This window comes from Salvelinus namaycush, chromosome 32, assembly GCF_016432855.1.
Source record: "Salvelinus namaycush isolate Seneca chromosome 32, SaNama_1.0, whole genome shotgun sequence".
NCBI lineage: Eukaryota > Metazoa > Chordata > Actinopteri > Salmoniformes > Salmonidae > Salvelinus > Salvelinus namaycush.
This window is the reverse complement of record NC_052338.1, coordinates 12307099-12316406: the sequence shown is the minus strand read 5'-3', so window position 1 is coordinate 12316406 and position 9308 is coordinate 12307099.

Here is a 9308-nt window from a genome sequence, read left to right as displayed (position 1 = left end):
GTAATATGTTAAATGTATATTGAGGAACCATAATTACTACTACTGGATAATTGATAGGTAGTTAACTGAAGGGTTGTCCCAACTTGTTCAAATGTTTAAATCGTTATAATACTACTACTAATTGTAACGACAGCCTTCCTCCTCTTCGTCTGAAGAGGAGGTGTAGCAGGGATCGGACCAAGACGCAGCGTAGTTCGTGTTCAACATGTTTAATAAACGACGATAACGTGAACACTACACAACGTGTATAACAAACGTGGCAAAACCCAAAACAGTCCTATCTGGTGCAGAGAACACAAAGACAGGAAACAACCACCCACAAACCCCAACACAAAACAAGCTACCTAAATATGGTTCCCAATCAGAGACAATGACTAACACCTGCCTCTGATTGAGAACCATATCAGGCCATACATAGAAACGGACAAACTAGACACACAACATAGAATGCCCACCCAGCTCACGTCCTGACCAACACTAAAACAAAGAAAACACAAAAGAACTATGGTCAGAACGTGACACTAATAATAGTTATAGCAGTGTTCCTTATCAGTCCAGTATGTATTTACAACCAGCAATACCAAGAAAGGCCAGTAGGTGACAATGGTACTGTACACTGTGTATGGGTCCAGTTTTCGTAAATGCAATGAACATGGTGCGATCTCATCTAAAATAATCTCCATTGAGAACCCTCACAAAGTTGGTCTCAGTATTGAATTGACCTTTTAATTAGACTTTTTCTGATACATTTATATAGTCATTAAATATCTGCCACCGGCCTGAGTCTTCTACAATAGCTTTACAAGAACAAAAAGCTCAAAATAAGTACAGTTCTAAAAGCGAAATAACTACTTCAATGAATAACTCAAATAAATCAACCCAAATGTCCTTCTAAAATGCATATTTATTGTTCAGTCAGTGTCTCAACTCTTCAAACAGCAGCTATGGACAAGTATGTCAAACAACGTATGCAATTTTAAATAAAATAACATAAAATAAAGAATTAGTAAGTGTACTGTCATGTACTAAAAACTGAAAACTACTAAACAAAAGAACAAATATCATACCATACACCAGAGGTTCTCAAACAGGGTTCCGTGGACCTCCATGGGTCCCTGGTGTAATTGCAAGGTGTCTGTGTAATAAAAAAGTGTAATGAACGTATTCAGCACAAGGATTCCAGTAATTTTACATATAATATAGAGGGGTGGAGGTCCCTGAGGACCACTCAAAACCTTTCCCGCTTTGCTCAAAATATGCAGGGGTTCCAGTACCCGAAAAGGGTTGAGAAGCACTGCTATACACACTACTGAACAAAAGAACCAAACATATGTTTGCAGGTTTCAATGGATCTAACAAATTGCTGGCAGATATTTTCCCTCTTGAGACTGTCCAGCCTGTCTTTATGTACATTACAGACAACTACGCCGTTCAGTCTCTCTTGGCTCATGCTGGCCCATAACCAAGTCTTCAACCTGCGGAGTGCACTGAAACTCCTCTCAGCCTCACATGAAGACACTGGCACCACAAACAAAATTCTGATCAGCATCTCAACTTGGTCAACCCCCGCACCTCCACTGGAAGCCTCCTGAGGACCTCTGCTGCCTCTCCACTGCTGCTACAGGGGTATTTGTTGCGAAAGAGAAGCAACTGCACTAAAAGAGAATCTATGTTCAGCTCAGGGTACTGATCTAGAGACTCATCCAACTCCCCCGTGAGAAGCGCTCTTTCCAACTTTTGCAGGACGTTTAGACTGTCCTGGTCAAAACGGTCGCCAAACTGAATCTCCACACCATCCAACACTTTAAAAAAGTGCCCTATAGTGATCCACTGCTTTGCCAGCAAATTGTCTTGAGTGTGACTCAATGGATTCAATCAATGTTGTTGCTTTCTCATACAGTGCAAGGTAGCTTTTGTAATTTCTCTTGCCCTTAAGTGATGACCGTACACAGTCGACTGCAGCCTGCATACCAGAGACAGTCTGAGTTTTCTTCTGCAGTGAAATGTTTAGACATTCAAGCTCTCCAAGAACAGCAGAGGCAAGTGTGAGGCCCAACACAGTCTTGCCTTTGCTGAAGTGCTCGAATAAGCCACTGGCAGTTGAAGCTGTCTTGGATGCAGTTTTTGCCATCTCCTCTAGGCTGCTTAGTACCTGCTCATGCTACAGCTCTAATAGCAGTATTCCGCACAGTTCACCTTGTTGGACATAGGGGTTTCAGGGTGGTCAGATTTGTATCTTTGGAAAATGGGATCATCCTCTTCTGCCTTAAATTTCAAAAGCTGGTATAAATTCCCACTGTCATCCGTGTGGCCTCTAAAGGCTTGTCCCCGTCTTACTACATGCTGCACTGAACTAACCATTTTCATCAAGCAATACCTTGCGTCCTCCTGCTGTTTACCCCACGCGCTGGATAACTGGACACTGATTGGATTTACTTGGTGTGCTGTTACAGTTACAAAGTGGCGGTGGGTTTGGCAGTTTTGATGTGCTGTGAATTTTTCAATGGCTTTTCTCCAGTTCCTAAATCCTGCACTAATGAAGGCAGCATCCGCTCTTTGACCAAGAGATGGCTGGCTTGAAAACCTGTCACGACTTCCCCCGAAGTCGGTCCCTCTCCTTGTTCGGGCGATGTTCGGCGGTCTGCGTCGCCGGTCTTCTAGCCATCGCCGGTCCACCTTTCATTTTCCATTTGTTTTGTCTTGTCTTCCCACACACCTGGTTCCAACTCCATAATTACATGTTGTGTATTTAACCCTCTGTTTCCCCCATGTCCTTGTCCAGAATTGTTGATTACAAGTTTGTGCATGTTATGTCTGGCGTGCGAAGGTTTTTTTCCCATTGTATATATTTATTGTTTTTGTTCACGTGATTTTTATTATTAAACTGCGCCGTTGTAACACAGTCTTTGCTCTCCTGCGCCTGACTTCTCTGCCGCCAGTATGCACTCATTACAAAACCCTTGGCTACAGTGAAAACATAACACTCCTTTTATTGATGGGTTATAATGTAGCCAGGGGAAATCGCGAAACCATTTCTCTTGAAATGTCAACACTCTGTTGGCAAGAGTTTGCGGTTCTATAAATTGTGGGTGTGGCTGATATGGTTTTGTGCCATCACTGAGGTAACTGGAGAACGCTGTGCCACTGTCCCCTATACTGGTGCTGCTGGCAGGGTGAAACCTGGTCCTGCCGTGGCTGACACTGTCCTCTGAAGTCTCTCTCCCTGGCCATTTCCCTTTCACCACTCTCACTGACTCACAGTCTGTCTCCTAGAAAATAAATAAGGTGTTTGCCATACTCCTAACTACCGGTACCCAAAACTACACAATTAATCACAACATCAATACCATTGCCTTAAACATGGTATTCATGGCATTGTCCAATTATGCCCCTATTTTACAAGTCCAAAAAAGAGAGAACCTTTCATGTTGCCAAACAGACTCAACAAACTTACCTCAGACTCCCTGTCTCTGCCAGTCTGTCCCCAGCTCTGCTGTCTGTGTGCCATCTGGTGCCTGCTCTGCTGTCTGTGTGCCATCTAATGCCTGCTCTGCTGTCTGTGTGCCATCTGATGCCTGCTCTGCCTAATGACACATTTGAAACATTTCCATTAGTATTTCACTTCTTTCTTATGTACATTTTATCAACTTGTATATGAGATATTTGGCTACTAGAGTTCTTACTTAGAGTTTTGGTGTACTGAAAAATGTTCTGATGTCCATCTTTTTAATTTTTCTCCCATTTTTCTATCTGGCTGGCTGGCTACACACACACACACATTTACAGTTATTTACAGTAGGAGATGTCTATCATCTATTATAATTCTATAATGGGCTTCGATCTACAAGGTAGCTAGCTAGTCAGCTAGCAAATGTGAAACGGATTGCAGTGACAAGGGTTGACAGCTGTATGAGTTCACCATTTACACAACAGATGCTGCAACCTTTTGTAATTTTAATATAACATTTTTATGTAATTTTTATGCTTTCGTTTTATATTGGCTGGCTTTCCACAATAGCTGAATTTGCTGAGCTAGCGAGCACCAATTCCGTTTCTGTGGTGTTTGCTATAATCTTTGCTATCGTCAGTTTACTCCAAGATCGGCACACAGGTGCTTCAAAGTCCCGTAGCGACAATTTAGCTTTTGCAACGAGGCCATTAAATATATTTAAGATAATGGTAGAAGAGAGTGTAGTTCTGTTCAGTTTGGAGTTCAGTTTATCGCTAACCTTATCACAGGGACTTCGAAGCACTACAGCTGCATGCTGATCTTGGAATAAACTAACGATAGCAAAGAGGGGGGAGGGGGCAGTGGATCAAACCATTGTGAGGCAAAGGGCGGGAGGTCGCAATCTTTTGAAACTTAAAAACGCGCTATTAAGTGTCTATAATCAGCACAAGTGCTTTCATTGCGTATTATTAATATTATTGAAATTACATAGTTATGTTTACAGTGATATATTGGGGGGGACAAATCATATTTTTCCCAGGATGGGACAAGACGCTCGATCACCTGCGGCAAATTTCGAGTTGATTGTGATTTATAAAGGGATACCGGCGTGGGATGTGCCTGCGCACTGTGTTATAAATCAGAATATTTTTGTGCGTAAGCACTTTATGTGTTTCGTCCGTATGCCACCTTTTGATGTGAATCCTCTGCACAGTTTTATAAATGAGGCCCCAGGTGAATTCAAATCTGGACATTGAAGCCAGTTCCACTGCTGATTTTCATTATTCCCCTCTAATCAAGGAATTATTTAGACCTAGGAAACAGGTGATGAAATTAATTCTCAGGTAGAACAGAAGAACACCAGTACTCCAGACATAGACCTAGGTAGGTATAACTTCAGATCTAGACCTAGGTAGGTTTAACTTCAGACAGAGACCTAGGTTGGTTTAACTTCAGATCTAGACCTAGGTAGGTTTAACTTCAGATCTAGACCTAGGTTGGTTTAACTTCAGATCTAGACCTAGGTTGGTTTAACTTCAGATATAGACCTAGGTAGGTTTAACTTCAGATTAATGCACGGTGTCAATGGAAATGGAGATTTCCGGCTTTCCCTGAAGCAACCTCAGGCCATAATCACCTGCACATAGCTCATCTAATTAGTCAAGGGCTCCACAATCTAGAAGTCAATAATCTGAAATGTTTTAGAAATCAATTTTTAATCATGGATTAATTATGCTTCCAAGCACAAAGGTGCAGGAACCCTACTGTTTTGGTATTGGTTAGTCTTATTATTCTAGTAGATTGGTGAAACATAAATGGTAGAATCCATCAAGAGTTACTGAGAATGTTCATGGGAGCCAGACACAAATGTGTGTTCAGAAATAATTTGAAGTAGCTGTGTTATAAACAGGATAATCAACTCTGGGCTGTGAAATTCTACTGTAATAATCACCTGCATGGAGGTGTAGTGGTGTTGTGTCAGGTCGGCATCTCAGCCCTGCGTCACTGATTACTTCCTTAGAACGCAACAGCCCAAAGTTTATTAAATTCCTTACAAATGACCTGTCTATCAAACCTATGTTTTCTTTCTATCCAGAGAATACCCACATCAGCTGTCAAAATGAACACACAGACTTTGAGAGCAAATGTTCACCTTTGGTATGTTCTGTTTGTTTTTACAATAAAAAGAGTAATTAAGGACTATTTTTGTAGTGTAATTAGAAAGTGCTTCATTGAAAACAGATCATAACATTTTGGACAATTTAATAGTGAGAAATTATGCAAAAACCCATTTGTGTCAAAGTAAATGGCAGGCCAATTCTTTAAACGACTCTTAAAGGATAAAGAGATCCGAACTAGGCTGATCTTAAGGTTCCCAAGGTTCAATTTAAGCGATAATGCCCGAGAAGCTGGTGTTTGGAGGATGTATTGGCACGGGTGTTGTTATCACATTTATACAACGGGTTACCAACATATTCAAATAATGATTGACATATTTTCATTAAAAAGTTATTTTGATTAATTTATTCATACTATTTCTTACATCCACAAGATATAGTTCCGACACAAATCTAGGGTTGCTAGAGACGCAACCCAGTCATTCAGTGTTTGGGTTGCATCCATAGATACAGAACAAAAAGAATGAACGACTTGTATCTATGGACGTGACCCAGTCGTTCATTCTAAAAGTTCCATTGCCATACTGGCTGGCAATGTTCTTATCCCTTGCTTGCTAGCTAGCCAACTATGGCTAACCTACAGTCATGTCAAAAATAACAGCCAGAATAACAGCAAAGTAGCTGCATTTGTTATGGGTGTAAGATGGCACAGTGATCCCATCTGTTGGTAAATGTTAATTACTGCAACTCCAGTGTTTTTACCTGTGTGCTTGAGATACCTGGATGTATTGCAATGTACAGTACTAAACAAGACTGGTTACTTGCATCAATGCCTTTGTCTCGTCATTAACATTCAAACATGGTGTCAGAAGTGGGATAACTAACCATGATTTCCGCAAATTAAGAGTCACCTGTTCTGGTTTACAAAAAAATGCTAATTTGAGTAAAATTTAGTCGGAATTGACCTTAGCTAGAGTGAGTTTGCTAGTTAGCAGTTAGCTTCAGTGTTGTTAGCACCGGTTAGACATGGCAGCGAACATTCCCCCTCCTGCCGTTATGAAGCTCAGCGGAGATTGGAGCACGAACTGTGATACGTTTAGAGGTGAATGGGAGGACTATGCACTAGTCACGGGACTTCTGGAAAAGGAAAATTAGGTAGTGGCTGCCACTTTGAGGACTATAATGGGAACTGAATGCCGACAGGCATACAAACACAACCTGAACCTAACAGCAGCTTAGCAAGGTAACAGAACAGCTATTCTTGTAATAGTGCCTGTGTGTAGCTGGTGTAGAGGAGTCAGGCGCAGGACAGCAGATATGAGTAATAAACATAATTTACTCAAATATTCACAAATACAACACAATACATCGAGCCCACAATAACGGGCCGTATTACAAACAAACAATCACTCACAAACAACCATGGGGGAACAGAGGGTTAAATAATGAACAAGCATTTGGGGGATAGAAACCAGGTGTGTAAGACAAGGACAAAACAAATGGAAAATGAAAAGTGGATCGGTGATGGCTAGAAGGCCGGTGACGTTGACCGCCGAACGCCGCCCGAACAAGGAGGGGGACCAACTTCGCTGGAAGTCGTGACAATTCTTGATGCTCTAGAACATTATTTTAAGCCAGCAAAGAACGTTATCTACGAGCGTTATGTTTTCGGTTGTTGCAAACAGGAGGACGGGGAGTCCATTGACAGCTTTGTCACTAGGCTAAGGGAAAAGGCAGCTAAATGTGACTATGGTGCTTTAAGAGATGAACTGATCAGAGATAAGATAGTGCTTGGTATAACTGATGAGGGCACGTGCAGACGTTTGCTGAGAGAACGTGACCTGACGCTGGTCTTGGCAGTGAAGACATGCAGCAGAGCTTACTGATACACGGATATGGTCCATGGAGCTAGAAAGGCAACATAGGGACAATGTCAATGCTACATTCAGGCAGCCAGTAAAGAAATTCCCCTTTGCCACAGCTAATGCTAATACTACAGCCAACTCTGCAGTAGACAACCCCAATACATGCCGATATTGTGGCATCTCTCATGGACGGGGAAAAGAACACTGCCCAGCCTATGGAAAAATATGCAAATCCTGTGGTAGGGCTAATCACTTCGCAAGGGTCTGCATGAAAAGCAAGAGAAAGGAGGGTGAAGTGCACTCCATTGAAACAAACACAGATGAATGGAACAACAGCACTGAGGATGTATCTGCTAGCGAGTGCATAGGGGCAGTGAGGGCAAATGGAAAAAAGTGGTTTGTCACTCTACTACTTAATAATAAACCACAGCAATGCCAGCTAGATTCAGGGGCCACATGTAACGTTATGAGCCTTAAAGACAAAAGGAGGCTCGCCCCCAGAGACAAACTCCCAGAGAGTAGCACCAATCTGAAACTGTATTCAGGCCAGTTCATGACCTCTTTAGGCCTGTTTGTGACAGAGTGTGTTTTACGTGGCCAGAAACACACCCTTGAGTTTGAAAAAGTTGAGGCTAGTCAACAGACATTACTGTCAGGTTCTACATGCAAGCGCCTTGGGCTTATTAACTTCACCATCCCAGCAGACCTTAACATTATAGACAAAGTCCAGGCTGGGCCCCTGAGCAAGGAGACACACCTAAGCAAATACCAGGATGTCTTCAACACACCGGTCGAGTCAGTTCCCGGCGAAGTCCACTTTGAGTTGGACGCAGCAATCCAGCCTGTCCAGTGTGCACCCCGCAATGTACCAGTGTCCATGAAAGCAGCTACGAATGCTCAGCTTGACAAATACGAAGCAGATGGCCACATCAGATCCATCACCAAGCCTATAGACTGGATAAGTAATATGGTTATCATCAAGAAACCAGACAAGATACGGATATGCATTGATCCTAAACACCTCAACCGGGCTCTGCGACGTTCACATTACATTATGCCCACGTTGGAGGATTTCTTTACAAGCTCCCGAAGGCCAGAGTCTTCACGCTCGTGGACGCCAGGGATGCCTTCCTGCAGTGCACGCTTGACGAGCCCAGCAGCTACATGACCACCTTTTGGACACCCTGGGGCAGGAAGAGGTGGTTGAAGCTCCCATTTGGGGTCTCCGTGGCTCCAGAGGTGTATCGGTGGAAACAGCACGAGCTGTTGGTGGGACTCAGTGGCGTGGAACCTATAGCAGATGACATCCTCGTAGAGGATGGGGACAGTGATGAGGAGGCAGAATGTGATCATGACGCCAAGCTGCTGGCCCCGATGGACAGATGCAGACAGGTCAAGCTAAGGCTAAGCATAAAAAAGCTTCAGTTTAAAGTGCCAGAGGTCCACTTTCATGGGCACATCTTGTCCTCCACCGGATTGAAGGTGGATCCTGAGAAAGTGAAGACTCTTTGGAAATCCCCCCCCCCACCTCCCCCATCTGACGTGAAGGAAGTGCAGCGCTTCGTCAGATTCCTCACCTACCTGGACAAGTTCCTACCACGGCTCTCTGAAGTGTGTGAGCCACTAAGGAGGCTCATGGACAAGGACACCATCTGGCATTGGCTCCTAAAACACGACGCAGCGGTGAGGGAAATAAAACAACTGGTCACCCAGACACCTGTACTGCGATACTACGATGTGTCAAAACCTGTCACGATTCAGAGTGACTCGAGCCAGTATGGACTTGGCTGTTGCCTCATGCAGGAGGGCCAGCCTGTGGCATTCGCCTCTAGGGCACTCACTCCAACAGTGCAGAACTATGCCCAGATAGAGAAG